We start from the raw sequence: 21,968 nt of genomic DNA on the forward strand, positions 1-21,968 counted from the left end.
TCGGCCGCAATAGCTCAGTGGTTTGCAACATATTCTTAGTGAGTAAAATTTGGTATATCTTAGAAGTCTTACATTGTTCAAGGGTAAACATCCAAAAATTTCACCGTGTGTTCGCTGTCTTTGTGTGGGAATCGTCTTGGGAAAGATCGAGTCGGACCAATTTATTTCTTCGAGTGCGAAATGGAGGACTCGGCTTGTCGCATTTGTTTTTAAGACAGGTAGTCAATCGATTTTGTTTCTTTAGAGACGTCGACAACCCATTCCTTCGCACTGTCTGTCAACTTCGCCTGGGGCAACACTTGCCTAACATGGTTGTATCAACCTGCAGCGTACCTGGTGGTGTTTACGGCTTTCTCCGCGAAGTTGTACTTTCTTGTAGGTTTTTGTCAGTGCGGTTTTCACTTGAATACTTGAGTCAAGTCCGACGAAGAAAGTTGTACAAGGACCTATGTGATGTGTTTTTACCAGTGCCTTTGTATCGGTCCCTTTACAATGTATGCCATGGCCACACTGTACTAAAGCGCGTCAAGGCGATGAAAATATCGTCAGGTGCTAAGAATTTCTTTTTTAAATTACATACCGGTACGCTGACCGTCAAAACCTGGATGGCTGCAAAGGGGTTTCACGTTCCTTGGGGCACGCATTGCATAATATGCAGAAAGGAGGAGACAATTGAGCATGTATTCATTGACTGCTGGGATGCTATCTTTCTTTGGGACGTGCTCCAGCGCACGATCAAAAAAGACTTCCCCATTGATGCATATGGCATCCGCTATTTGCAAATACAAAGTGACGATGGCACCCCATATGATATGATAATGCTTATGGCTCTTCATAGCATTTGGAAATCCAGGATGGCAGCCATGCACTTTGATGTAGATGCACGAGCACCCACCCAGTACTTCAAAGAGTATATAAGAAATTTTGTGGATGAACAAAAGTTGGAGGAATTCCCCCCAGAATGGTTGCCGCGCGTCGAATTACTATCGACGATAAAAACATTTTAACAGATGCGTGGCCACATCTTTGAGCCACGGTTTTTACAATGTTTTGGATTGTGTTGTGTATCAGTTAATATGTGTATTGTTTACGTGAGCCGAAAACAGGCAATAAAGAAAAAAAAAGCAATAGCTCAGTGGTAGAGCACTGGTCTCGTAAACAAGGGGTCGTGAGTTCAAACCTCACTGGCGGTATTAGTTCCTTTATTATTTTTATGGGTACTCATACACGTTCGGATAACGAGGAACCAGTTTTCTCTCGTATAGCAACAGCTGTGCTTTGATGCAACTGTTGGTTGGACGCTTTCACCAGCCTCAGTGGTAGAGCGCTGGTCTCGTAAACCAGGGGTCGTGAGTTCAAACCTCACTGGCGGGATTAGTTATTTTTATTATTTTTATGATTACTTATGAACGTTCGAATAACGAGGAATCAGTTTTCCCTCGTATAGCGTCAGCTGTGCTTTGATGTTACTGTTGGTTGGACGCTGTCACCGGCCGCTATAGCTCAGTGGTAGAGCACTGGTCTCGTAAACCAGGCTTGGTGAGTTCAAGCCTCACTGGCGGCATTTGTTATTTTCATTATTCTTATGAGTACTCAGGATCGTTCGGATATTGAGGAACAAGTTTTTCACGTATACCAACTGTTGTGCTTTGATGCGACTGTTAATTGGACACTTTCATCGGCCGCTATAGCTCAGTAGTACAGCACTGGTCTCGTAAACCAGGGGTCATGAGTTAGAACCTCACTGGCGGCATTTGTTATTTTCATTCTTTTAATGGATACTCAGAAACGTTCGGATAATGAGGAACCAGTTTTCCCTCGTATGGCGACAGCTGTGCTTTAAAGCAAATGTTGGTTGAACACTTTCATCGGCTGCTATAGCTCAGTGGTAGAGCACTGGTCTCGTAACCAGGGTTGGTGAGTTCAAACCTCACTGGCGGCATTTGTTATTTTCATTATTTTCATGGGCATTCATGATCGTTTGGATATTGAGGAAAAAGGTTTCTCTCGTATACCGACTGCTGTGCTTTGATGCAACTGTTGGTTGGACGCTTTCATCGGCCGCAATAGCTCAGTGGTAGAGCACTGGTCTCGTAAACAAGGGGTCGTGAGTTCAAACCTCACTGGCGGTATTAGTTCCCTTATTATTTTTATGGTTACTCATGAACGTTCGGATAACGAGGAACTAGTTTTCCCTAGCATAGCGTCAGCTGTGCTTTGATGTAACTGTTTGTTGGACGCTGTCACCGGCCGCTATAGCTCAGTGGTAGAGCACTGGTCTCGTAAACCAGGGTTGGTGAGTTCAAGCCTCACTGGCGGCATTAGTTATTTTTATTATTTTTATGTTTATTGATGAACGTTCGGATAACGAGAAACCAGTTTTTTCTCGTATAGCAACAGCTGTGATTTGATGTAACTGTTGGTTGGACGCTTTCACCGGCTGCTATAGCTCAGTGGTAGAGCACTGGTCTTGTAAACCAGGGGTCGTGAGTTCAAACCTCACTGGCGGCATTAGTTATTTTTATTATTCTTATGGTTACTCATGAACGTTCGGATAACGAGGAACCAGTTTTCCCTAGCATAGCGTCAGCTGTGCTTTGATGTAACTGTTGGTTGGACGCTGTCACCGGCCGCTATAGCTCAGTGGTAGAGCACTAGTCTCGTAAACCAGGGGTCGTGAGTTCAAACCTCACTGGCGGAAGTAGTTCCTTTATTATTTTTATGGGTACTCATAAACGTTCGGATAACGAGGAACCAGTTTTCTCTCGTATGGCGACATCAGTGCTTTCATGCAAATGTTGGTTGGGCACTTTTATCTGCCGCGATAGCTCAGTGGTAGAGTACTGGTCTTGTAAACCAGGGGTCGTGAGTTCAAACCTCACTGGCGGCATTAGTTATTTTTATTATTCTTATGGTTACTCATGAACGTTCGGATAACGAGGAACCAGTTTTTTCTCGTATACCAACAGCTGTGCTTTGATGCAACTGTTGGTTGGACACATTCATCGGCCGCTATAGCTCAGTAGTACAGCACTGGTCTCGTAAACCAGGGGTCGTGAGTTCAAACCTCATTGGTGGCATTTGTTATTTTTATTATTTTATGGGTAGTCATAAACTTTCGGATAACGAGGAACCAGTTTTCCCTTGTATAGCGACAGCTGTGCTTTGATGCGAATGTTGGTTGGACACTTCATCGGCCGCTATAGCTTAGTGGTAGAGCACTGGTCTTGTAAACCAGGGGTCGTGAGTTCAAACCTCACTGGCGGCATTAGTTACTTTTATTATTTTTATGGTAACTCATGAACGTTCGGATAACAAGGAATTAGTTTTTCCTCGTATAGCGTCAGCTGTGCTTTCATGTAACTGTTGGTTGGACGCTGTCACCGGCCGCTATAGCTCAGTGGTAGAGCACTGGTCTCGTAAACCAAGGGTCGTGAGTTCAAACCTCCCTGGCGGCATTACTTATTTTTATTATTTTTGTTGGTATTCATGAACGTTCGGATAACGAGAAACTAGTTTTCCCTCGTAAAGCAACAGCTGTGATTTGATGTAACTGTTGGTTGGACGCTTTCACCGGCCGCTATAGCTCAGTGGTAGAGCACTGGTCTCGTGAACCAGGAGTCGTGAGTTTTAACCTCACTGGCGGCATTAGTTATTTTCATTATTTTTATGGGTACTCATGAACGTTCGGATAACGAGAAACCAGTTTTTCCTCGTATAGCAGCAGCTGTGCTTTGATGAAACTGTTGGCTGGACGCTTTCACAGGCCGCTATAGCTCAGTGGTAGAGCACTGGTCTTGTAAACCAGGGGTCGTGAGTTCAAACCTCACTGGCGGCATTTTTTATTTTCAATAGTTTTATACATGATTGTTCGGATAACGAGGGACCGGTTTTCCCTCGTATAGCGTCAGCTGTGCTTTGATGCAACTGTTGGTTGGACACTTTCACCGGCCGCTATAGATGAGTGGTAGAGCACTGGTCTTGTAAACCAGGGGTCGTGAGTTCAAACCTCACTGGCGGCATTTGTTATTTTCATTATTTTTATGGGTACCTATCATCGTTCAGATATTGAGGAACAAGTTTTCTCTCGTATACCGACTGCTGTGCTTTGATGCAACTTTTGGTTGGACGCTTTCATCGGCCGCTATAGCTCAGTGGTACAGCAGTGGTCTCGTAAACCAGCGGTCGTGAGTTCGAACCTCACTGGCGGCAATTATTATATTCATTATTTTTATGGATACTCATGAACATTCGGATAACGAGAAACCAGTTTTCCCTCGTATAGCAACAGCTGTGATTGGATGTAACTGTTGGTTGGACGCTTTCACCGGCCGCTATAGCTCAGTGGTAGCGCACTGGTCTCGTAAACCAGGGTTGCTGAGTTGAAGCCTCACTGGTGGCATTAGTTATTTTTATTATTTTTATGGTTATTCATGAACGTTCGGATAACGAGGAACCAGTTTTTTCTCGTATACCAACTGCTGTGCTTTGATGCAACTGTTGGTTGGACACTTTCATCGGCCGCTATAGCTCAGTAGTACAGCACTGGTCTCGTAAACCAGGGGTCGTGAGTTCAAACCTCACTGGCGGCATTACTTATTTTTATTATTTTTGTTGGTATTCATGAACGTTCGGATAACGAGAAACTAGTTTTCCCTCGTAAAGCAACAGCTGTGATTTGATGTAACTGTTGGTTGGACGCTTTCACCGGCCGCTATAGCTCAGTGGTAGAGCACTGGTCTCGTGAACCAGGAGTCGTGAGTTTTAACCTCACTGGCGGCATTAGTTATTTTCATTATTTTTATGGGTACTCATGAACGTTCGGATAACGAGAAACCAGTTTTTCCTCGTATAGCAGCAGCTGTGCTTTGATGCAACTGTTGGCTGGACGCTTTCACAGGCCGCTATAGCTCAGTGGTAGAGCACTGGTCTTGTAAACCAGGGGTCGTGAGTTCAAACCTCACTGGCGGCATTTTTTATTTTCAATAGTTTTATACATGTTTGTTCGGATAACGAGGGACCGGTTTTTCCTCGTATAGCGTCAGTTGTGCTTTGATGCAACTGTTGGTTGGACACTTTCACCGGCCGCTATAGATGAGTGGTAGAGCACTGGTCTTGTAAACCAGGGGTCGTGAGTTCAAACCTCACTCGCGGCATTTGTTATTTTCATTATTTTTATGGGTACTCATGATCGTTCAGATATTTAGGAACAAGTTTTCTCTCGTATACCGACTGCTGTGCTTTGATGCAACTTTTGGTTGGACGCTTTCATCGGCCGCTATAGCTCAGTGGTACAGCACTGGTCTCGTAAACCAGCGGTCATGAGTTCAAACCTCACTGGTGGCATTTGTTATTTTCATTATTGTTATGGATACTCATGAACATTCGGATAACGAGAAACCAGTTTCCCCTCGTATAGCGACAGCTGTGCTTTGATGTAACAGCTGGTTGGACGCTTTCATCGGCTGCTATAGCTCAGTGGTAGAGCACTGGTCTTGTACATCAAAAGTCGTGAGTTCAAACCTCACTGGCGGCATTAGTTATTTTTATTATTTTTATGGGTACTCATAAACGTGCGGATAACGGGGAACCAGTTTTCCCTCGTATGGCGTCAGCTGTGCTTTTATGTTACTGTTGGATGGACGCTGTCACCGGCCGCTATAGCTCAGTGGTAGAGCACTGGTCTCGTAAACCAGGGTTGCTGAGTTCAAGCCTCACTGGCGGCATTAGTTATTTTTATTATTTTTATGGTTATTCATGAACGTTCGGATAACGAGACACCAGTTTTTCCTCGTATGGCGACAGCTGTGCTTTGATGCAAATGTTGGTTGGACACTTTCATCAGCCGCTATAGCTCAGTGGTAGAGCACTGGTCTCGTAAACCAGGGGTCGTGAGTTGAAACCTCACTGACGGCATTTGTTATTTTCATTATTTTTATGGATACTCATGAACGTTCGGATAACGAGAAACCAGTTTTCCCGCGTATAGCGACAGCTGTGCTTTGATGTAACTGTTGGTTGGACTCTTTCACCGGCCGCTATAGCTCAGTGGTATAGCACTGGTCTCGTAAACCAGGGGTCGTGAGTTCTAACCTCACTGACGGAATTAGTTCTTTTATTACTTTTATGGGTAGTCATAAACTTTCGGATAACGAGGAACCAGTTTTCCCTCGTATGGCGACAGCTGTGCTTTGATGCAAATGTTGGTTGGACACTTTCATCGGCCGGTATAGCTCAGTGGTAGAGCACTGGTCTTGGAAACCAGGGGTCGTGAGTTCAAACCTCACTGGCGGCATTAGTTATTTTAATTATTTTTATGGTTACTCATGAACGTTCGGATAACGAGGAACCAGTTTTCCCTCGTATAGCGTCAGCTGTGCTTTGATGTAACTGTTGGTTGGACGCGGTCACCGGCCGCTATAGCTCAGTGGTAGAGCACTGGTCTCGTAAACGAGGGGTCGTGAGTTAAAACCTCACTGGCGGCATTTGTTATTTCCATTATTTTTATGGATACTCATGAACGTTCGGATAATGAGAAACCAGTTTTCCCTCGTATAGCGACAGCTGTGCTCTGATGTAACTGTTGGTTGGACGCTTTCACCAGCCGATATAGCTCATTGGTACAGCACTGGTCTCGTAAACCAGGGGTCGTGAGTTCTAACCTCACTGGCGGAATTAGTTCTTTTATTATTTTTATGGGTACTCATAAACTTTCGGATAACGAGGAACCAGTTTTCCCTCGTATAGAAACAGCTTTGCTTTGATGCAACTGTTGGCTGGACGCTTTCACAGGCCGCTATAGCTCAGTGGTAGAGCACTGGCCTTGTAAACCAGGGGTCGTGAGTTCAAACCTCACTTCCGGCATTTGTTATTTTCATTATTTTTATGGGTACTCATGATCGTTCGGATATTGAGGAACAAGTTTTCTCTCGTATACCGACAGCTGTGCGTTGATGCAACTGTTGGTTGGACGCTTTCATCGGCCGCTATAGCTCAGTGGTACAGCACTGATCTCATAAACCTGGGGTCGTCAGTTCAAACCTCACTTGCGGCATTTGTTATTTTCATTATTTTTATGGATACTCATGAACGTTCGGATAACGAGAAACCAGTTTTCCCGCGTATAGCGACAGCTGTGCTTTGATGTAACTGTTGGTTGGACTCTTTCACCGGCCGCTATAGCTCAGTGGTAGAGCACTGGTCTCGTAAACCAGGGGTCGTGAGTTCAAACCTCACTGGCGGCATTTGTTATTTTCATTATTTTTATGGGTTCTCACGATCGTTCAGATATTGAGGAACAAGTTTTCTCTCGTATACCGACTGCTGTGCTTTGATGCAACTGTTGGTTGGACGCTTTCATCGGCCGCTATTGCTCAGTGGTAGAGCACTGGTCTTGTAAACCAGGGGTCGTGAGTTCAAACCTCACTGGCGGCATTAGTTATTTTGATTATTTTTATGGTTACTCATGAACGTTCGGATAACGAGAAACCAGTTTTCCCGCGTATAGCGACAGCTGTGCTTTGATGTAACTGTTAGTTGGACTCTTTCACCGGCCACTATAGCTCAGTGGTAGAGCACTTGTCTCGTAAACCAGGGGTCATGAGTTCTAACCTCACTGACGGAATTAGTTCCTTTATTACTTTTATGGGTAGTCATAAACTTTCGGATAACGAGGAACCAGTTTTCCCTCGTATGGCGACAGCTGTGCTTTGATGCAAATGTTGGTTGGACACTTTCATCGGCCGGTATAGCTCAGTGGTAGAGCACTGCTCTTGTAAACCAGGGGTCGTGAGTTTGAACCTCACTGGCGGCAATTGTTATTTTTATTATTTTTATGGGTACTCATGAACGTTCGGATAACGAGCAAACAGTTTTCCCTCGTATAGCGTCAGCTGTGCTTTGATGTAACTGTTTGTTGGACGCTGTCACCGGCCGCTATAGCTCAGTGGTAGAGCACTGGTCTCGTAAACCAGGGTTGGTGAGTTCAAGCCTCACTGGCGGCATTAGTTATTTTTATTATTTTTATGGTTATTGATGAACGTTCGGATAACGAGAAACCAGTTTTTTCTCGTATAGCAACAGCTGTGATTTGATGTAACTGTTGGTTGGACGCTTTCACCGGCTGCTATAGCTCAGTGGTAGAGCACTGGTCTTGTAAACCAGGGGTCGTGAGTTCAAACCTCACTGGCGGCATTAGTTATTTTTATTATTCTTATGGTTACTCATGAACGTTCGGATAACGAGGAACCAGTTTTCCATAGCATAGCGTCAGCTGTGCTTTGATGTAACTGTTGGTTGGACGCTGTCACCGGCCGCTATAGCTCAGTGGTAGAGCACTAGTCTCGTAAACCAGGGTTCGTGAGTTCAAGCCTCACTGGCGGCATTAGTTTTTTTATTATTATTTTTATGGTTATTCATGAACGTTCGGATAACGAGGAACCAGTTTTCCCTCGTATGGCGACAGCTGTGCTTTGATGCAAATGTTGGTTGGACACTTTCATCGGCCGCTACAGGTAAGTGGTAGAGCACTGGTCTCGTAAACCAGGGGTCGTGAGTTCAAACATCACTGGCGGCATTAGTTATTTTTATATTTCTTATGGTTACTCAGGAACGTTCGGATAACGAGGAACCAGTTTTCCCTCGTATAGCGTCCGCTGTGCTTTGATGTAACTGTTGATTGGACGCTGTCACCGGCCGCTATAGCTCAGTGGTAGAGCACTGGTCTTGTAAACCAGGGGTCGTGAGTTCAAACCTCACTGGCGGAAGTAGTTCCTTTATTATTTTTATGGGTACTCATAAACGTTCGGATAACGAGGAACCAGTTTTCTCTCGTATGGCGACATCAGTGCTTTCATGCAAATGTTGGTTGGGCACTTTCATCTGCCGCGATAGCTCAGTGGTAGAGCACTGGTCATGTAAACCAGGGGTCGTGAGTTCAAACCTCACTGGCGGCATTAGTTATTTTTATTATTCTTATGGTTACTCATGAACGTTCGGATAACGAGGAACCAGTTTTTTCTCGTATACCAACTGCTGTGCTTTGATGCAACTGTTGGTTGGACACATTCATCGGCCGCTATAGCTCAGTAGTACAGCACTGGTCTCGTAAACCAGGGGTCGTGAGTTCAAACCTCATTGGTGGCATTTGTTATTTTTATTATTTTATGGGTAGTCATAAACTTTCGGATAACGAGGAACCAGTTTTCCCTTGTATAGCGACAGCTGTGCTTTGATGCGAATGTTGGTTGGACACTTCATCGGCCGCTATAGCTTAGTGGTAGAGCACTGGTCTTGTAAACCAGGGGTCGTGAGTTCAAACCTCACTGGCGGCATTAGTTACTTTTATTATTTTTATGGTAACTCATGAACGTTCGGATAACAAGGAATTAGTTTTTCCTCGTATAGCGTCAGCTGTGCTTTCATGTAACTGTTGGTTGGACGCTGTCACCGGCCGCTATAGCTCAGTGGTAGAGCACTGGTCTCGTAAACCAAGGGTCGTGAGTTCAAACCTCCCTGGCGGCATTACTTATTTTTATTATTTTTGTTGGTATTCATGAACGTTCGGATAACGAGAAACTAGTTTTCCCTCGTAAAGCAACAGCTGTGATTTGATGTAACTGTTGGTTGGACGCTTTCACCGGCCGCTATAGCTCAGTGGTAGAGCACTGGTCTCGTGAACCAGGAGTCGTGAGTTTTAACCTCACTGGCGGCATTAGTTATTTTCATTATTTTTATGGGTACTCATGAACGTTCGGATAACGAGAAACCAGTTTTTCCTCGTATAGCAGCAGCTGTGCTTTGATGAAACTGTTGGCTGGACGCTTTCACAGGCCGCTATAGCTCAGTGGTAGAGCACTGGTCTTGTAAACCAGGGGTCGTGAGTTCAAACCTCACTGGCGGCATTTTTTATTTTCAATAGTTTTATACATGATTGTTCGGATAACGAGGGACCGGTTTTCCCTCGTATAGCGTCAGCTGTGCTTTGATGCAACTGTTGGTTGGACACTTTCACCGGCCGCTATAGATGAGTGGTAGAGCACTGGTCTTGTAAACCAGGGGTCGTGAGTTCAAACCTCACTGGCGGCATTTGTTATTTTCATTATTTTTATAGGTACCTATCATCGTTCAGATATTGAGGAACAAGTTTTCTCTCGTATACCGACTGCTGTGCTTTGATGCAACTTTTGGTTGGACGCTTTCATCGGCCGCTATAGCTCAGTGGTACAGCAGTGGTCTCGTAAACCAGCGGTCGTGAGTTCGAACCTCACTGGCGGCAATTATTATATTCATTATTTTTATGGATACTCATGAACATTCGGATAACGAGAAACCAGTTTTCCCTCGTATAGCAACAGCTGTGATTGGATGTAACTGTTGGTTGGACGCTTTCACCGGCCGCTATAGCTCAGTGGTAGAGCACTGGTCTCGTAAACCAGGGTTGCTGAGTTGAAGCCTCACTGGCGGCATTAGTTATTTTTATTATTTTTATGGTTATTCATGAACGTTTGGATAACGAGGAACCAGTTTTTTCTCGTATACCAACTGCTGTGCTTTGATGCAACTGTTGGTTGGACACTTTCATCGGCCGCTATAGCTCAGTAGTACAGCACTGGTCTCGTAAACCAGGGGTCGTGAGTTCAAACCTCACTGGCGGCATTACTTATTTTTATTATTTTTGTTGGTATTCATGAACGTTCGGATAACGAGAAACTAGTTTTCCCTCGTAAAGCAACAGCTGTGATTTGATGTAACTGTTGGTTGGACGCTTTCACCGGCCGCTATAGCTCAGTGGTAGAGCACTGGTCTCGTGAACCAGGAGTCGTGAGTTTTAACCTCACTGGCGGCATTAGTTATTTTCATTATTTTTATGGGTACTCATGAACGTTCGGATAACGAGAAACCAGTTTTTCCTCGTATAGCAGCAGCTGTGCTTTGATGCAACTGTTGGCTGGACGCTTTCATCGGCCGCTATAGCTCAGTGGTACAGCACTGGTCTCGTAAACCAGCGGTCGTGAGTTCGAACCTCACTGGCGGCAATTATTATATTCATTATTTTTATGGATACTCATGAACATTCGGATAACGAGAAAGCAGTTTTCCCTCGTATAGCAACAGCTGTGATTGGATGTAACTGTTGGTTGGACGCTTTCACCGGCCGCTATAGCTCAGTGGTAGAGCACTGGTCTTGTAAAGCAGGGGTCGTGAGTTCAAACCTCACTGGCGGCATTTGTTATTTTCAATGGTTTTATGAGTACTCAAGATCGTTCGGATAACGAGGGACCGGTTTTTCCTCGTATAGCGTCAGTTGTGCTTTGATGCAACTGTTGGTTGGACACTTTCACCAGCCGCTATAGATGAGTGGTAGAGCACTGGTCTTGTAAACCAGGGGTCGTGAGTTCAAACCTCACTCGCGGCATTTGTTATTTTCATTATTTTTATGGGTACTCATGATCGTTCAGATATTTAGGAACAAGTTTTCTCTCGTATACCGACTGCTGTGCTTTGATGCAACTTTTGGTTGGACGCTTTCATCGGCCGCTATAGCTCAGTGGTACAGCACTGGTCTCGTAAACCAGCGGTCATGAGTTCAAACCTCACTGGTGGCATTTGTTATTTTCATTATTGTTATGGATACTCATGAACATTCGGATAACGAGAAACCAGTTTCCCCTCGTATAGCGACAGCTGTGTTTTGATGTAACTGCTGGTTGGACGCTTTCATCGGCTGCTATAGCTCAGTGGTAGAGCACTGGTCTTGTACATCAAAGGTCGTGAGTTCAAACCTCACTGGCGGCATTAGTTATTTTTATTATTTTTATAGGTACTCATAAACGTGCGGATAACGGGGAACCAGTTTTCCCTCGTATGGCGTCAGCTGTGCTTTTATGTTACTGTTGGATGGACGCTGTCACCGGCCGCTATAGCTCAGTGGTAGAGCACTGGTCTCGTAAACCAGGGTTGCTGAGTTCAAGCCTCACTGGCGGCATTAGTTATTTTTATTATTTTTATGGTTATTCATGAACGTTCGGATAACGAGACACCAGTTTTTCCTCGTATGGCGACAGCTGTGCTTTGATGCAAATGTTGGTTGGACACTTTCATCAGCCGCTATAGCTCAGTGGTAGAGCACTGGTCTCGTAAACCAGGGGTCGTGAGTTGAAACCTCACTGACGGCATTTGTTATTTTCATTATTTTTATGGATACTCATGAACGTTCGGATAACGAGAAACCAGTTTTCCCGCGTATAGCGACAGCTGTGCTTTGATGTAACTGTTGGTTGGACTCTTTCACCGGCCGCTATAGCTCAGTGGTATAGCACTGGTCTCGTAAACCAGGGGTCGTGAGTTCTAACCTCACTGACGGAATTGGTTCTTTTATTACTTTTATGGGTAGTCATAAACTTTCGGATAACGAGGAACCAGTTTTCCCTCGTATGGCGAAAGCTGTGCTTTGATGCAAATGTTGGTTGGACACTTTCATCGGCCGGTATAGCTCAGTGGTAGAGCACTGGTCTTGGAAACCAGGGGTCGTGAGTTCAAACCTCACTGGCGGCATTAGTTATTTTAATTATTTTTATGGTTACTCATGAACGTTCGGATAACGAGGAACCAGTTTTCCCTCGTATAGCGTCAGCTGTGCTTTGATGTAACTGTTGGTTGGACGCGGTCACCGGCCGCTATAGCTCAGTGGTAGAGCACTGGTCTCGTAAACGAGGGGTCGTGAGTTAAAACCTCACTGGTGGCATTTGTTATTTCCAATATTTTTATGGATACTCATGAACGTTCGGATAATGAGAAACCAGTTTTCCCTCGTATAGCGACAGCTGTGCTCTGATGTAACTGTTGGTTGGACGCTTTCACCAGCCGATATAGCTCATTGGTACAGCACTGGTCTCGTAAACCAGGGGTCGTGAGTTCTAACCTCACTGGCGGAATTAGTTCTTTTATTATTTTTATGGGTACTCATAAACTTTCGGATAACGAGGAACCAGTTTTCCCTCGTATAGAAACAGCTTTGCTTTGATGCAACTGTTGGCTGGACGCTTTCACAGGCCGCTATAGCGCAGTGGTAGAGCACTGGCCTTGTAAACCAGGGGTCGTGAGTTCAAACCTCACTTCCGGCATTTGTTATTTTCATTATTTTTATGGGTACTCATGATCGTTCGGATATTGAGGAACAAGTTTTCTCTCGTATACCGACAGCTGTGCGTTGATGCAACTGTTGGTTGGACGCTTTCATCGGCCGCTATAGCTCAGTGGTACAGCACTGATCTCGTAAACCTGGGGTCGTGAGTTCAAACCTCACTTGCGGCATTTGTTATTTTCATTATTTTTATGGATACTCATGAACGTTCGGATAACGAGAAACCAGTTTTCCCGCGTATAGCGACAGCTGTGCTTTGATGTAACTGTTGGTTGGACTCCTTCAACGGCCGCTATAGCTCAGTGGTAGAGCACTGGTCTCGTAAACCAGGGGTCGTGAGTTCAAACCTCACTGGCGGCATTTGTTATTTTCATTATTTTTATGGGTTCTCACGATCGTTCAGATATTGAGGAACAAGTTTTCTCTCGTATACCGACTGCTGTGCTTTGATGCAACTGTTGGTTGGACGCTTTCATCGGCCGCTATTGCTCAGTGGTAGAGCACTGGTCTTGTAAACCAGGGGTCGTGAGTTCAAACCTCACTTCCGGCATTTGTTATCTTCATTATTTTTATGGGTACTCATGATCGTTCGGATATTAAGGAACAAGTTTTTTCACGTATACCAACTGCTGTGCTTTGATGCAACTGTTGGTTGGACACTTTCACCGGCCGCTATAGCTCAGTGGTAGAGCACTGGTCTCATAAACCAGGGGTCGTGAGTTCTAACCTCACTGACGGAATTAGTTCTTTTATTACTTTTATGGGTAGAATAAACTTTCGGATAACGAGGAACCAGTTTTCCCTCGTATGGCGACAGCTGTGCTTTGATGCAAATGTTGGTTGAACACTTTCATCGGCCGGTATAGCTCAGTGGTAGAGCACTGGTCTTGGAAACCAGGGGTCGTGAGTTCAAACCTCACTGGCGGCATTAGTTATTTTAATTATTTTTATGGTTACTCATGAACGTTCGGATAACGAGGAACCAGTTTTCCCTCGTATAGCGTCAGCTGTGCTTTGATGTAACTGTTGGTTGGACGCGGTCACCGGCCGCTATAGCTCAGTGGTAGAGCACTGGTCTCGTAAACGAGGGGTCGTGAGTTAAAACCTCACTGGCGGCATTTGTTATTTCCATTATTTTTATGGATACTCATGATCGTTCGGATATTGAGGAACAAGTTTTCTCTCGTATACCGACTGCTGTGCGTTGCTGCAACTGTTGGTTGGACGCTTTCATCGGCCGCTATAGCTCAGTGGTACAGCACTGATCTCGTAAACCTGGGGTCGTGAGTTCAAACCTCACTTGCGGCATTTGTTATTTTCATTATTTTTATGGATACTCATGAACGTTCGGATAACGAGAAACCAGTTTTCCCGCGTATAGCGACAGCTGTGCTTTGATGTAACTGTTGGTTGGACGCTGTCACCGGCCGCTATAGCTCAGTGGTAGAGCACTAGTCTCGTAAACCAGGGTTCGTGAGTTCAAGCCTCACTGGCGGCATTAGTTTTTTTATTATTATTTTTATGGTTATTCATGAACGTTCGGATAACGAGGAACCAGTTTTCCCTCGTATGGCGACAGCTGTGCTTTGATGCAAATGTTGGTTGGACACTTTCATCGGCCGCTATAGGTAGGTGGTAGAGCAGTGGTCTTGTAAAGCAGGGGTCTTGAGTTCAAACCTCACTGGCGGCATTAGTTATTTTTATTATTTTTATGGTTACTCATGAACGTTCGGATAACTAGGAACTAGCTTTCCCTCGTATAGCGTCAGCTGTGCTTTCATGTAACTGTTGGTTGGACGCTGTCACCGGCCGCTATAGCTCAGTGGTAGAGCACTGGTCTCGTAAACCAGGGGTCGTGAGTTCAAACATCACTGGCGGCATTAGTTATTTTTATATTTCTTATGGTTACTCAGGAACGTTCGGATAACGAGGAACCAGTTTTCCCTCGTATAGCGTCCGCTGTGCTTTGATGTAACTGTTGATTGGACGCTGTAACCGGCCGCTATAGCTCAGTGGTAGAGCACTGGTCTCGTAAACCAGGGGTCGTGAGTTCAAACCTCACTGGCAGCATTACTTATTTTTATTATTTTTGTTGGTATTCATGAACTTTCGGATAACGAGAAACTAGTTTTCCCTCGTAAAGCAACAGCGGTGATTTGATGTAACTGTTGGTTGGACACTTTCACCGGCCGCTATAGCTCAGTGGTAGAGCACTGGTCTCGTGAACCAGGAGTCGTGAGTTTTAACCTCACTGGCGGCATTAGTTATTTTCATTATTTTTATGGCTACTCATGAACGTTCGGATAACGAGAAACCAGTTTTTCCTCGTATAGCAGCAGCTGTGCTTTGATGCAACTGTTGGCTGGACGCTTTCACAGGCCGCTATAGCTCAGTGGTAGAGCACTGGTCTTGTAAACCAGGGGTCGTGAGTTCAAACCTCACTGGCGGCATTTTTTATTTTCAATAGTTTTATACATGATTGTTCGGATAACGAGAAACCAGTTTTACCTCGTATAGCAACAGCTGTGCTTTGATGCAACTGTTGGTTGACGCTTTCACCGGCCGCTATAGATCAGTGGTAGAGCATTGGTCTCGTAAACCAGGGGTCGTGAGTTTAAACCTCACTGACGGCATTATATATTTTTATTAATTTTCTGAGTACTCATGAACGTTCGGATAACGAGGAACCAGTTTTACCTCGTATAGCAACAGCTGTGCTTTGATGCGACTTTTGGTTGGGCGCTTTCACCGGCCGCTATAGCTCAGTGGTAGAGCACCGGTCTTGTAAACCAGGGGTCACGAGTTGAAATCTCACTGGCGGCATTTGTTATTTTCATTATTTTTATGAGTACTCATGATCATTCGGATATTGAGGAACAAGTTTTTTCTCGTATAGCAACAGCTGTGATTTGATGTAACTGTTGGTTGGACGCTTCCACCGGCTGCTATAGCTCAGTGGTAGAGCACTGGTCTTGTAAACCAGGGGTCGTGAGTTCAAACCTCACTGGCGGCATTATTTATTTTTATTATTCTTATGGTTACTCATGAACGTTCGGATAACGAGGAACCGGTTTTCTCTCGTAAAGCGTCAGCTGTGCTCTGATGCAACTGTTGGTTGGACGCTTTCACCAGCCGCTATAGCTCAGTGGTAGAGCACTGGTCTTGTAAACCAGGGGTCGTGAGTTTAAACCTCACTGGCGGCAATAGTTATTTTTATTATTTTTATGGGTACTCATCAACGTTTGGATAACGAGCAAACAGTTTTACCTCCTATAGCAACATCTGTGCTTTGATGCAAATGTTGGTTGCACACTTTCATCGGCCGCTATAGGTCAGTGGTAGAGCACTGGTCTTGAACCAGGGGTCGTGAGTTCAAACCTCACTGGCGGCATTAGTTATTTTTATTATTTTTATGGGTACTCATGAACGTTCGGATAACGAGAAATCAGTTTTTTCTCGTATAGCAGCAGCTTTGCTTTGATGCAACTGTTGGCTTGACGCTTTCACAGGCAGCTATAGCTCAGTGGTAGAGCACTGGTCTTGTAAAGCAGGGGTAGTGAGTTCAAACCTCACTGGCGGCATTTGTTATTTTCAATGGTTTTATGAGTACTCAAGATCGTTCGGATAACGAGGGACCGGTTTTCCCTCGTATAGCGTCAGTTGTGCCTTGATGCAACTGTTGGTTGGACACTTTCACCAGCCGCTATAGATGAGTGGTAGAGCACTGGTCTTGTAAACCAGGGGTCGTGAGTTCAAACCTCACTCGCGGCATTTGTTATTTTCATTATTGTTATGGATACTCATGAACATTCGGATAACGAGAAACCAGTTTCCCCTCGTATAGCGACAGCTGTGCTTTGATGTAACTGCTGGTTGGACGCTTTCATCGGCCGCTATAGCTCAGTGGTAGAGCACTGGTCTTGTACATCAAAGGTCGTGAGTTCAAACCTCACTGGCGGCATTAGTTATTTTTATTATTTTTATGGGAACACATAAACGTGCGGATAACGGGGAACCAGTTTTCCCTCGTATGGCGTCAGCTGTGCTTTTATGTTACTGTTGGATGGACGCTGTCACCGGCCGCTATAGCTGAGTGGTAGAGCACTGGTCTCGTAAACCAGGGGTCGTGAGTTCTAACCTCACTGGCGGAATTAGTTCTTTTATTATTTTTATGGGTACTCATAAACTTTCGGATAACGAGGAACCAGTTTTCCCTCGTATAGAAACAGCTTTGCTTTGATGCAACTGTTGGCTGGACGCTTTCACAGGCCGCTATAGCTCAGTGGTAGAGCACTGGCCTTGTAAACCAGGGGTCGTGAGTTCAAACCTCACTTCCGGCATTTGTTATTTTCATTATTTTTATGGGTACTCATGATCGTTCGGATATTGAGGAACAAGTTTTCTCTCGTATACCGACTGCTGTGCGTTGCTGCAACTGTTGGTTGGACGCTTTCATCGGCCGCTATAGCTCAGTGGTACAGCACTGATCTCGTAAACCTGGGGTCGTGAGTTCAAACCTCACTTGCTGCATTTGTTATTTTCATTATTTTTATGGATACTCATGAACGTTCGGATAACGAGAAACCAGTTTTCCCGCGTATAGCGACAGCTGTGCTTTGATGTAACTGTTGGTTGGACTCTTTCACCGGCCGCTATAGCTCAGTGGTAGAGCACTGGTCTTGTAAACCAGGGGTCGTGAGTTCAAACCTCACTGGCGGCATTTGTTATTTTCATTATTTTTATGGGTTCTCATGATAGTTCAGATATGGAGGAACAAGTTTTCTCTCGTATACCGACTGCTGTGCTTTGATGCAAATGTTGGTTGGACACTTTCATCGGCCGCTATAGCTCAGTGGTAGAGCACTGGTCTCGTAACCAGGGGTCGTGAGTTCAAACCTCACTGGTGGCATTAGTTATTTTTATTATTTTTATGGTTACTCATCAACGTTCGGATAACGAGGAATCAGTTTTCCCTCGTATAGCGTCAGCTGTGCTTTGATGTTACTGTTGGTTGGATGCTGTCACCGGCCGCTATAGCTCAGTGGTAGAGCACTGGTCTCGTAAACCAGGGTTGGTGAGTTCAAGCCTCACTGGCGGCATTAGTTATTTTTATTATTTTTATGGTTATTCATGAACGTTCGGATAACGAGGAACAAGTTTTTTCACGTATAATAACTGCTGTGCTTTGATGCAACTGTTGGTTGGACACTTTCACCGGCCTCTATAGCTCAGTGGTAGAGCACTGGTCTCATAAACCAGGGGTCGTGAGCTTAAACCTCACTGACGTCATTATATATTTTTATTGTTTTTATGAGTACTCATGAACGTTCGGATAACGAGGAACCAGTTTTACCTCGTATAGCAACGGCTGTGCTTTGATGCAACTGTTGGTTGGACGCTTTCACCGGCCGCTATAAATCAGTGGTAGAGCACTGGTCTTGTAAACAAGCGGACGTGAGTTCAAACCTCACTGGCGGCATTTGTTATTTTCATTATTTTTATGGGTTCTCATGATCGTTCAGATATCGAGGAACAAGTTTTCTCTCGTATACCGACTGCTGTGCTTTGATGCAACTGTTGGTTGGACGCTTTCATCGGCCGCTATAGCTCAGTGGTACAGCACTGGTCTCATAAACCAGGGGTCGTGAGTTCAAACCTCACTGGCGGCATTTGTTATTTTCATTATTTTTTCTGATACTCATGAACGTTCGGATAACGAGAAACCAGTTTTCCCGCGTATAGCGACAGCTGTGCTTTGATGTAACTGTTGGTTGGACGCTGTCACCGGCCGCTATAGCTCAGTGGTAGAGCACTAGTCTCGTAAACCAGGGTTCGTGAGTTCAAGCCTCACTGGCGGCATTAGTTTTTTTATTATTATTTTTATGGTTATTCATGAACGTTCGGATAACGAGGAACCAGTTTTCCCTCGTATGGCGACAGCTGTGCTTTGATGCAAATGTTGGTTGGACACTTTCATCGGCCGCTATAGGTAGGTGGTAGAGCAGTGGTCTTGTAAACCAGGGGTCTTGAGTTCAAACCTCACTGGTGGCATTAGTTATTTTTATTATTTTTATGGTTACTCATGAACGTTCGGATAACTAGGAACTAGCTTTCCCTCGTATAGCGTCAGCTGTGCTTTCATGTAACTGTTGGTTGGACGCTGTCACCGGCCGCTATAGCTCAGTGGTAGAGCACTGGTGTCGTAAACCAGGGGTCGTGAGTTCAAACATCACTGGCGGCATTAGTTATTTTTATATTTCTTATGGTTACTCAGGAACGTTCGGATAACGAGGAACCAGTTTTCCCTCGTATAGCGTCCGCTGTGCTTTGATGTAACTGTTGATTGGACGCTGCAACCGGCCGCTATAGCTCAGTGGTAGAGCACTGGTCTCGTAAACCAGGGGTCGTGAGTTCAAACCTCACTGGCAGCATTACTTATTTTTATTATTTTTGTTGGTATTCATGAACTTTCGGATAACGAGAAACTAGTTTTCCCTCGTAAAGCAACAGCGGTGATTTGATGTAACTGTTGGTTGGACACTTTCACCGGCCGCTATAGCTCAGTGGTAGAGCACTGGTCTCGTGAACCAGGAGTCGTGAGTTTTAACCTCACTGGCGGCATTAGTTATTTTCATTATTTTTATGGCTACTCATGAACGTTCGGATAACGAGAAACCAGTTTTTCCTCGTATAGCAGCAGCTGTGCTTTGATGCAACTGTTGGCTGGACGCTTTCACAGGCCGCTATAGCTCAGTGGTAGAGCACTGGTCTTGTAAACCAGGGGTCGTGAGTTCAAACCTCACTGGCGGCATTTTTTATTTTCAATAGTTTTATACATGATTGTTCGGATAACGAGAAACCAGTTTTACCTCGTATAGCAACAGCTGTGCTTTGATGCAACTGTTGGTTGACGCTTTCACCGGCCGCTATAGATCAGTGGTAGAGCATTGGTCTCGTAAACCAGGGGTCGTGAGTTTAAACCTCACTGACGGCATTATATATTTTTATTAATTTTCTGAGTACTCATGAACGTTCGGATAACGAGGAACCAGTTTTACCTCGTATAGCAACAGCTGTGCTTTGATGCGACTTTTGGTTGGGCGCTTTCACCGGCCGCTATAGCTCAGTGGTAGAGCACCGGTCTTGTAAACCAGGGGTCACGAGTTGAAATCTCACTGGCGGCATTTGTTATTTTCATTATTTTTATGAGTACTCATGATCATTCGGATATTGAGGAACAAGTTTTTTCTCGTATAGCAACAGCTGTGATTTGATGTATCTGTTGGTTGGACGCTTTCACCGGCTGCTATAGCTCAGTGGTAGAGCACTGGTCTTGTAAACCAGGGGTCGTGAGTTCAAACCTCACTGGCGGCATTATTTATTTTTATTATTCTTATGGTTACTCATGAACGTTCGGATAACGAGGAACCGGTTTTCTCTCGTAAAGCGTCAGCTGTGCTCTGATGCAACTGTTGGTTGGACGCTTTCACCAGCCGCTATAGCTCAGTGGTAGAGCACTGGTCTTGTAAACCAGGGGTCGTGAGTTTAAACCTCACTGGCGGCAATAGTTATTTTTATTATTTTTATGGGTACTCATCAACGTTTGGATAACGAGCAAACAGTTTTACCTCCTATAGCAACATCTGTGCTTTGATGCAAATGTTGGTTGCACACTTTCATCGGCCGCTATAGGTCAGTGGTAGAGCACTGGTCTTGAACCAGGGGTCGTGAGTTCAAACCTCACTGGCGGCATTAGTTATTTTTATTATTTTTATGGGTACTCATGAACGTTCGGATAACGAGAAATCAGTTTTTTCTCGTATAGCAGCAGCTTTGCTTTGATGCAACTGTTGGCTTGACGCTTTCACAGGCAGCTATAGCTCAGTGGTAGAGCACTGGTCTTGTAAAGCAGGGGTCGTGAGTTCAAACCTCACTGGCGGCATTTGTTATTTTCAATGGTTTTATGAGTACTCAAGATCGTTCGGATAACGAGGGACCGGTTTTCCCTCGTATAGCGTCAGTTGTGCCTTGATGCAACTGTTGGTTGGACACTTTCACCAGCCGCTATAGATGAGTGGTAGAGCACTGGTCTTGTAAACCAGGGGTCGTGAGTTCAAACCTCACTCGCGGCATTTGTTATTTTCATTATTGTTATGGATACTCATGAACATTCGGATAACGAGAAACCAGTTTCCCCTCGTATAGCGACAGCTGTGCTTTGATGTAACTGCTGGTTGGACGCTTTCATCGGCCGCTATAGCTCAGTGGTAGAGCACTGGTCTTGTACATCAAAGGTCGTGAGTTCAAACCTCACTGGCGGCATTAGTTATTTTTATTATTTTTATGGGAACACATAAACGTGCGGATAACGGGGAACCAGTTTTCCCTCGTATGGCGGCAGCTGTGCTTTTATGTTACTGTTGGATGGACGCTGTCACCGGCCGCTATAGCTGAGTGGTAGAGCACTGGTCTCGTAAACCAGGGGTCGTGAGTTCTAACCTCACTGGCGGAATTAGTTCTTTTATTATTTTTATGGGTTCTCATAAACTTTCGGATGACGAGGAACCAGTTTTCCCTCGTATAGAAACAGCTTTGCTTTGATGCAACTGTTGGCTGGACGCTTTCACAGGCCGCTATAGCTCAGTGGTAGAGCACTGGCCTTGTAAACCAGGGGTCGTGAGTTCAAACCTCACTTCCGGCATTTGTTATTTTCATTATTTTTATGGGTACTCATGATCGTTCGGATATTGAGGAACAAGTTTTCTCTCGGATACCGACTGCTGTGCGTTGCTGCAACTGTTGGTTGGACGCTTTCATCGGCCGC

At 44.9% G+C, this 21,968-nt stretch overlaps 70 non-coding genes across 70 annotated transcripts; all 70 read left to right on the plus strand.

Annotated features, from left to right (window-relative positions):
• The first annotated feature begins 1,492 nt into the window (after positions 1-1,492).
• TRNAT-CGU (transfer RNA threonine (anticodon CGU)) lies at positions 1,493-1,564 on the plus strand. Its single transcript has one exon. It is a non-coding gene; the product is annotated as a tRNA-Thr (tRNA).
• Positions 1,565-2,249: 685 nt separating this feature from the next.
• Positions 2,250-2,321, plus strand: TRNAT-CGU (transfer RNA threonine (anticodon CGU)). The gene has a single exon. It is a non-coding gene; the product is annotated as a tRNA-Thr (tRNA).
• A 118-nt stretch (positions 2,322-2,439) lies between these two features.
• On the plus strand, positions 2,440-2,511 carry TRNAT-UGU (transfer RNA threonine (anticodon UGU)). The gene has a single exon. It is a non-coding gene; the product is annotated as a tRNA-Thr (tRNA).
• Positions 2,512-2,818: 307 nt separating this feature from the next.
• On the plus strand, positions 2,819-2,890 carry TRNAT-UGU (transfer RNA threonine (anticodon UGU)). The gene has a single exon. It is a non-coding gene; the product is annotated as a tRNA-Thr (tRNA).
• A 306-nt stretch (positions 2,891-3,196) lies between these two features.
• TRNAT-UGU (transfer RNA threonine (anticodon UGU)) lies at positions 3,197-3,268 on the plus strand. Its single transcript has one exon. It is a non-coding gene; the product is annotated as a tRNA-Thr (tRNA).
• A 118-nt stretch (positions 3,269-3,386) lies between these two features.
• Positions 3,387-3,458, plus strand: TRNAT-CGU (transfer RNA threonine (anticodon CGU)). Its single transcript has one exon. It is a non-coding gene; the product is annotated as a tRNA-Thr (tRNA).
• A 308-nt stretch (positions 3,459-3,766) lies between these two features.
• Positions 3,767-3,838, plus strand: TRNAT-UGU (transfer RNA threonine (anticodon UGU)). Its single transcript has one exon. It is a non-coding gene; the product is annotated as a tRNA-Thr (tRNA).
• A 112-nt stretch (positions 3,839-3,950) lies between these two features.
• TRNAT-UGU (transfer RNA threonine (anticodon UGU)) lies at positions 3,951-4,022 on the plus strand. The gene has a single exon. It is a non-coding gene; the product is annotated as a tRNA-Thr (tRNA).
• Positions 4,023-4,520: 498 nt separating this feature from the next.
• Positions 4,521-4,592, plus strand: TRNAT-CGU (transfer RNA threonine (anticodon CGU)). The gene has a single exon. It is a non-coding gene; the product is annotated as a tRNA-Thr (tRNA).
• Positions 4,593-4,900: 308 nt separating this feature from the next.
• TRNAT-UGU (transfer RNA threonine (anticodon UGU)) lies at positions 4,901-4,972 on the plus strand. The gene has a single exon. It is a non-coding gene; the product is annotated as a tRNA-Thr (tRNA).
• A 112-nt stretch (positions 4,973-5,084) lies between these two features.
• TRNAT-UGU (transfer RNA threonine (anticodon UGU)) lies at positions 5,085-5,156 on the plus strand. The gene has a single exon. It is a non-coding gene; the product is annotated as a tRNA-Thr (tRNA).
• Positions 5,157-5,464: 308 nt separating this feature from the next.
• TRNAT-UGU (transfer RNA threonine (anticodon UGU)) lies at positions 5,465-5,536 on the plus strand. The gene has a single exon. It is a non-coding gene; the product is annotated as a tRNA-Thr (tRNA).
• Positions 5,537-5,654: 118 nt separating this feature from the next.
• On the plus strand, positions 5,655-5,726 carry TRNAT-CGU (transfer RNA threonine (anticodon CGU)). Its single transcript has one exon. It is a non-coding gene; the product is annotated as a tRNA-Thr (tRNA).
• Positions 5,727-5,844: 118 nt separating this feature from the next.
• Positions 5,845-5,916, plus strand: TRNAT-CGU (transfer RNA threonine (anticodon CGU)). The gene has a single exon. It is a non-coding gene; the product is annotated as a tRNA-Thr (tRNA).
• A 307-nt stretch (positions 5,917-6,223) lies between these two features.
• Positions 6,224-6,295, plus strand: TRNAP-UGG (transfer RNA proline (anticodon UGG)). The gene has a single exon. It is a non-coding gene; the product is annotated as a tRNA-Pro (tRNA).
• A 118-nt stretch (positions 6,296-6,413) lies between these two features.
• On the plus strand, positions 6,414-6,485 carry TRNAT-CGU (transfer RNA threonine (anticodon CGU)). Its single transcript has one exon. It is a non-coding gene; the product is annotated as a tRNA-Thr (tRNA).
• Positions 6,486-6,792: 307 nt separating this feature from the next.
• TRNAT-UGU (transfer RNA threonine (anticodon UGU)) lies at positions 6,793-6,864 on the plus strand. The gene has a single exon. It is a non-coding gene; the product is annotated as a tRNA-Thr (tRNA).
• A 308-nt stretch (positions 6,865-7,172) lies between these two features.
• On the plus strand, positions 7,173-7,244 carry TRNAT-CGU (transfer RNA threonine (anticodon CGU)). The gene has a single exon. It is a non-coding gene; the product is annotated as a tRNA-Thr (tRNA).
• A 118-nt stretch (positions 7,245-7,362) lies between these two features.
• TRNAT-UGU (transfer RNA threonine (anticodon UGU)) lies at positions 7,363-7,434 on the plus strand. Its single transcript has one exon. It is a non-coding gene; the product is annotated as a tRNA-Thr (tRNA).
• A 307-nt stretch (positions 7,435-7,741) lies between these two features.
• On the plus strand, positions 7,742-7,813 carry TRNAT-UGU (transfer RNA threonine (anticodon UGU)). The gene has a single exon. It is a non-coding gene; the product is annotated as a tRNA-Thr (tRNA).
• A 118-nt stretch (positions 7,814-7,931) lies between these two features.
• Positions 7,932-8,003, plus strand: TRNAT-CGU (transfer RNA threonine (anticodon CGU)). The gene has a single exon. It is a non-coding gene; the product is annotated as a tRNA-Thr (tRNA).
• Positions 8,004-8,121: 118 nt separating this feature from the next.
• On the plus strand, positions 8,122-8,193 carry TRNAT-UGU (transfer RNA threonine (anticodon UGU)). Its single transcript has one exon. It is a non-coding gene; the product is annotated as a tRNA-Thr (tRNA).
• A 118-nt stretch (positions 8,194-8,311) lies between these two features.
• TRNAT-CGU (transfer RNA threonine (anticodon CGU)) lies at positions 8,312-8,383 on the plus strand. The gene has a single exon. It is a non-coding gene; the product is annotated as a tRNA-Thr (tRNA).
• A 310-nt stretch (positions 8,384-8,693) lies between these two features.
• TRNAT-UGU (transfer RNA threonine (anticodon UGU)) lies at positions 8,694-8,765 on the plus strand. Its single transcript has one exon. It is a non-coding gene; the product is annotated as a tRNA-Thr (tRNA).
• Positions 8,766-8,882: 117 nt separating this feature from the next.
• On the plus strand, positions 8,883-8,954 carry TRNAT-UGU (transfer RNA threonine (anticodon UGU)). Its single transcript has one exon. It is a non-coding gene; the product is annotated as a tRNA-Thr (tRNA).
• A 306-nt stretch (positions 8,955-9,260) lies between these two features.
• TRNAT-UGU (transfer RNA threonine (anticodon UGU)) lies at positions 9,261-9,332 on the plus strand. The gene has a single exon. It is a non-coding gene; the product is annotated as a tRNA-Thr (tRNA).
• A 118-nt stretch (positions 9,333-9,450) lies between these two features.
• On the plus strand, positions 9,451-9,522 carry TRNAT-CGU (transfer RNA threonine (anticodon CGU)). The gene has a single exon. It is a non-coding gene; the product is annotated as a tRNA-Thr (tRNA).
• A 308-nt stretch (positions 9,523-9,830) lies between these two features.
• On the plus strand, positions 9,831-9,902 carry TRNAT-UGU (transfer RNA threonine (anticodon UGU)). The gene has a single exon. It is a non-coding gene; the product is annotated as a tRNA-Thr (tRNA).
• Positions 9,903-10,014: 112 nt separating this feature from the next.
• On the plus strand, positions 10,015-10,086 carry TRNAT-UGU (transfer RNA threonine (anticodon UGU)). Its single transcript has one exon. It is a non-coding gene; the product is annotated as a tRNA-Thr (tRNA).
• A 498-nt stretch (positions 10,087-10,584) lies between these two features.
• Positions 10,585-10,656, plus strand: TRNAT-CGU (transfer RNA threonine (anticodon CGU)). The gene has a single exon. It is a non-coding gene; the product is annotated as a tRNA-Thr (tRNA).
• Positions 10,657-10,964: 308 nt separating this feature from the next.
• Positions 10,965-11,036, plus strand: TRNAT-CGU (transfer RNA threonine (anticodon CGU)). Its single transcript has one exon. It is a non-coding gene; the product is annotated as a tRNA-Thr (tRNA).
• Positions 11,037-11,154: 118 nt separating this feature from the next.
• Positions 11,155-11,226, plus strand: TRNAT-UGU (transfer RNA threonine (anticodon UGU)). The gene has a single exon. It is a non-coding gene; the product is annotated as a tRNA-Thr (tRNA).
• Positions 11,227-11,344: 118 nt separating this feature from the next.
• Positions 11,345-11,416, plus strand: TRNAT-UGU (transfer RNA threonine (anticodon UGU)). Its single transcript has one exon. It is a non-coding gene; the product is annotated as a tRNA-Thr (tRNA).
• Positions 11,417-11,724: 308 nt separating this feature from the next.
• TRNAT-UGU (transfer RNA threonine (anticodon UGU)) lies at positions 11,725-11,796 on the plus strand. The gene has a single exon. It is a non-coding gene; the product is annotated as a tRNA-Thr (tRNA).
• Positions 11,797-11,914: 118 nt separating this feature from the next.
• TRNAT-CGU (transfer RNA threonine (anticodon CGU)) lies at positions 11,915-11,986 on the plus strand. The gene has a single exon. It is a non-coding gene; the product is annotated as a tRNA-Thr (tRNA).
• Positions 11,987-12,104: 118 nt separating this feature from the next.
• Positions 12,105-12,176, plus strand: TRNAT-CGU (transfer RNA threonine (anticodon CGU)). The gene has a single exon. It is a non-coding gene; the product is annotated as a tRNA-Thr (tRNA).
• Positions 12,177-12,483: 307 nt separating this feature from the next.
• TRNAP-UGG (transfer RNA proline (anticodon UGG)) lies at positions 12,484-12,555 on the plus strand. The gene has a single exon. It is a non-coding gene; the product is annotated as a tRNA-Pro (tRNA).
• Positions 12,556-12,673: 118 nt separating this feature from the next.
• Positions 12,674-12,745, plus strand: TRNAT-CGU (transfer RNA threonine (anticodon CGU)). The gene has a single exon. It is a non-coding gene; the product is annotated as a tRNA-Thr (tRNA).
• A 307-nt stretch (positions 12,746-13,052) lies between these two features.
• On the plus strand, positions 13,053-13,124 carry TRNAT-UGU (transfer RNA threonine (anticodon UGU)). Its single transcript has one exon. It is a non-coding gene; the product is annotated as a tRNA-Thr (tRNA).
• Positions 13,125-13,432: 308 nt separating this feature from the next.
• TRNAT-CGU (transfer RNA threonine (anticodon CGU)) lies at positions 13,433-13,504 on the plus strand. The gene has a single exon. It is a non-coding gene; the product is annotated as a tRNA-Thr (tRNA).
• Positions 13,505-13,622: 118 nt separating this feature from the next.
• On the plus strand, positions 13,623-13,694 carry TRNAT-UGU (transfer RNA threonine (anticodon UGU)). The gene has a single exon. It is a non-coding gene; the product is annotated as a tRNA-Thr (tRNA).
• Positions 13,695-14,000: 306 nt separating this feature from the next.
• On the plus strand, positions 14,001-14,072 carry TRNAP-UGG (transfer RNA proline (anticodon UGG)). The gene has a single exon. It is a non-coding gene; the product is annotated as a tRNA-Pro (tRNA).
• Positions 14,073-14,190: 118 nt separating this feature from the next.
• On the plus strand, positions 14,191-14,262 carry TRNAT-CGU (transfer RNA threonine (anticodon CGU)). The gene has a single exon. It is a non-coding gene; the product is annotated as a tRNA-Thr (tRNA).
• A 308-nt stretch (positions 14,263-14,570) lies between these two features.
• On the plus strand, positions 14,571-14,642 carry TRNAT-CGU (transfer RNA threonine (anticodon CGU)). The gene has a single exon. It is a non-coding gene; the product is annotated as a tRNA-Thr (tRNA).
• A 310-nt stretch (positions 14,643-14,952) lies between these two features.
• On the plus strand, positions 14,953-15,024 carry TRNAT-CGU (transfer RNA threonine (anticodon CGU)). Its single transcript has one exon. It is a non-coding gene; the product is annotated as a tRNA-Thr (tRNA).
• Positions 15,025-15,142: 118 nt separating this feature from the next.
• TRNAT-CGU (transfer RNA threonine (anticodon CGU)) lies at positions 15,143-15,214 on the plus strand. The gene has a single exon. It is a non-coding gene; the product is annotated as a tRNA-Thr (tRNA).
• A 308-nt stretch (positions 15,215-15,522) lies between these two features.
• On the plus strand, positions 15,523-15,594 carry TRNAT-UGU (transfer RNA threonine (anticodon UGU)). Its single transcript has one exon. It is a non-coding gene; the product is annotated as a tRNA-Thr (tRNA).
• A 301-nt stretch (positions 15,595-15,895) lies between these two features.
• On the plus strand, positions 15,896-15,967 carry TRNAT-UGU (transfer RNA threonine (anticodon UGU)). Its single transcript has one exon. It is a non-coding gene; the product is annotated as a tRNA-Thr (tRNA).
• A 118-nt stretch (positions 15,968-16,085) lies between these two features.
• TRNAT-UGU (transfer RNA threonine (anticodon UGU)) lies at positions 16,086-16,157 on the plus strand. Its single transcript has one exon. It is a non-coding gene; the product is annotated as a tRNA-Thr (tRNA).
• A 118-nt stretch (positions 16,158-16,275) lies between these two features.
• On the plus strand, positions 16,276-16,347 carry TRNAT-UGU (transfer RNA threonine (anticodon UGU)). Its single transcript has one exon. It is a non-coding gene; the product is annotated as a tRNA-Thr (tRNA).
• A 118-nt stretch (positions 16,348-16,465) lies between these two features.
• Positions 16,466-16,535, plus strand: TRNAQ-UUG (transfer RNA glutamine (anticodon UUG)). The gene has a single exon. It is a non-coding gene; the product is annotated as a tRNA-Gln (tRNA).
• Positions 16,536-16,653: 118 nt separating this feature from the next.
• On the plus strand, positions 16,654-16,725 carry TRNAT-UGU (transfer RNA threonine (anticodon UGU)). Its single transcript has one exon. It is a non-coding gene; the product is annotated as a tRNA-Thr (tRNA).
• Positions 16,726-16,843: 118 nt separating this feature from the next.
• Positions 16,844-16,915, plus strand: TRNAT-UGU (transfer RNA threonine (anticodon UGU)). Its single transcript has one exon. It is a non-coding gene; the product is annotated as a tRNA-Thr (tRNA).
• Positions 16,916-17,033: 118 nt separating this feature from the next.
• TRNAT-UGU (transfer RNA threonine (anticodon UGU)) lies at positions 17,034-17,105 on the plus strand. The gene has a single exon. It is a non-coding gene; the product is annotated as a tRNA-Thr (tRNA).
• A 307-nt stretch (positions 17,106-17,412) lies between these two features.
• On the plus strand, positions 17,413-17,484 carry TRNAT-UGU (transfer RNA threonine (anticodon UGU)). The gene has a single exon. It is a non-coding gene; the product is annotated as a tRNA-Thr (tRNA).
• A 308-nt stretch (positions 17,485-17,792) lies between these two features.
• Positions 17,793-17,864, plus strand: TRNAT-UGU (transfer RNA threonine (anticodon UGU)). The gene has a single exon. It is a non-coding gene; the product is annotated as a tRNA-Thr (tRNA).
• Positions 17,865-18,171: 307 nt separating this feature from the next.
• On the plus strand, positions 18,172-18,243 carry TRNAT-CGU (transfer RNA threonine (anticodon CGU)). The gene has a single exon. It is a non-coding gene; the product is annotated as a tRNA-Thr (tRNA).
• A 308-nt stretch (positions 18,244-18,551) lies between these two features.
• Positions 18,552-18,623, plus strand: TRNAT-UGU (transfer RNA threonine (anticodon UGU)). The gene has a single exon. It is a non-coding gene; the product is annotated as a tRNA-Thr (tRNA).
• Positions 18,624-18,741: 118 nt separating this feature from the next.
• On the plus strand, positions 18,742-18,813 carry TRNAM-CAU (transfer RNA methionine (anticodon CAU)). Its single transcript has one exon. It is a non-coding gene; the product is annotated as a tRNA-Met (tRNA).
• A 118-nt stretch (positions 18,814-18,931) lies between these two features.
• On the plus strand, positions 18,932-19,003 carry TRNAT-CGU (transfer RNA threonine (anticodon CGU)). The gene has a single exon. It is a non-coding gene; the product is annotated as a tRNA-Thr (tRNA).
• Positions 19,004-19,503: 500 nt separating this feature from the next.
• Positions 19,504-19,575, plus strand: TRNAT-CGU (transfer RNA threonine (anticodon CGU)). The gene has a single exon. It is a non-coding gene; the product is annotated as a tRNA-Thr (tRNA).
• Positions 19,576-19,883: 308 nt separating this feature from the next.
• TRNAT-UGU (transfer RNA threonine (anticodon UGU)) lies at positions 19,884-19,955 on the plus strand. The gene has a single exon. It is a non-coding gene; the product is annotated as a tRNA-Thr (tRNA).
• A 301-nt stretch (positions 19,956-20,256) lies between these two features.
• On the plus strand, positions 20,257-20,328 carry TRNAT-UGU (transfer RNA threonine (anticodon UGU)). Its single transcript has one exon. It is a non-coding gene; the product is annotated as a tRNA-Thr (tRNA).
• Positions 20,329-20,446: 118 nt separating this feature from the next.
• Positions 20,447-20,518, plus strand: TRNAT-UGU (transfer RNA threonine (anticodon UGU)). The gene has a single exon. It is a non-coding gene; the product is annotated as a tRNA-Thr (tRNA).
• A 118-nt stretch (positions 20,519-20,636) lies between these two features.
• TRNAT-UGU (transfer RNA threonine (anticodon UGU)) lies at positions 20,637-20,708 on the plus strand. The gene has a single exon. It is a non-coding gene; the product is annotated as a tRNA-Thr (tRNA).
• Positions 20,709-20,826: 118 nt separating this feature from the next.
• On the plus strand, positions 20,827-20,896 carry TRNAQ-UUG (transfer RNA glutamine (anticodon UUG)). Its single transcript has one exon. It is a non-coding gene; the product is annotated as a tRNA-Gln (tRNA).
• Positions 20,897-21,014: 118 nt separating this feature from the next.
• Positions 21,015-21,086, plus strand: TRNAT-UGU (transfer RNA threonine (anticodon UGU)). The gene has a single exon. It is a non-coding gene; the product is annotated as a tRNA-Thr (tRNA).
• Positions 21,087-21,204: 118 nt separating this feature from the next.
• Positions 21,205-21,276, plus strand: TRNAT-UGU (transfer RNA threonine (anticodon UGU)). The gene has a single exon. It is a non-coding gene; the product is annotated as a tRNA-Thr (tRNA).
• A 118-nt stretch (positions 21,277-21,394) lies between these two features.
• On the plus strand, positions 21,395-21,466 carry TRNAT-UGU (transfer RNA threonine (anticodon UGU)). Its single transcript has one exon. It is a non-coding gene; the product is annotated as a tRNA-Thr (tRNA).
• A 307-nt stretch (positions 21,467-21,773) lies between these two features.
• Positions 21,774-21,845, plus strand: TRNAT-UGU (transfer RNA threonine (anticodon UGU)). Its single transcript has one exon. It is a non-coding gene; the product is annotated as a tRNA-Thr (tRNA).
• Positions 21,846-21,968: the final 123 nt, after the last annotated feature.

The sequence above is a fragment of the Rhipicephalus microplus genome, chromosome 4 (genome assembly GCF_043290135.1).
Source record: "Rhipicephalus microplus isolate Deutch F79 chromosome 4, USDA_Rmic, whole genome shotgun sequence".
Classification (NCBI taxonomy): Eukaryota; Metazoa; Arthropoda; class Arachnida; order Ixodida; family Ixodidae; genus Rhipicephalus; species Rhipicephalus microplus.